Below are 369 nucleotides of genomic sequence, written 5' to 3'. Positions count from 1 at the left end.
CAACTCTTAGAAATAGAGAGTGGTCGTATACCAGTATCAATCCCCCTGAAGCCATTGTACTTGGTTTGTACCCTTTTTTAAGAGTGGGGGTTGCGTGCGCGGGGGCCCTTTCGGCCTCATGTAGGTGTGTGTGTAATGTAAAAAACCCAAATTGTGAATGTATTGAATGTGATATATAGATAATTATATACATACTATTACATGAATAATTTATATATTATTATTTTTAAATAAAAAAAAGTTAGAAAGAAGAAAAAAGGTGGCTTTTTTTTCTTAACCAAGAAAACTAAGTCATGAAATTCAAAAAAAACGCAATGAACAATGAGCAATCTTGGAGTTTTTTAAAAATACATATAGATTCCCCGGAGA

This window comes from Penaeus monodon, chromosome 5 (genome assembly GCF_015228065.2).
Source record: "Penaeus monodon isolate SGIC_2016 chromosome 5, NSTDA_Pmon_1, whole genome shotgun sequence".
In the NCBI taxonomy this organism is placed as follows: domain Eukaryota; kingdom Metazoa; phylum Arthropoda; class Malacostraca; order Decapoda; family Penaeidae; genus Penaeus; species Penaeus monodon.
The sequence above is the reverse complement of the archived record's forward strand: the minus strand, read 5'-3'. Positions refer to the sequence as shown.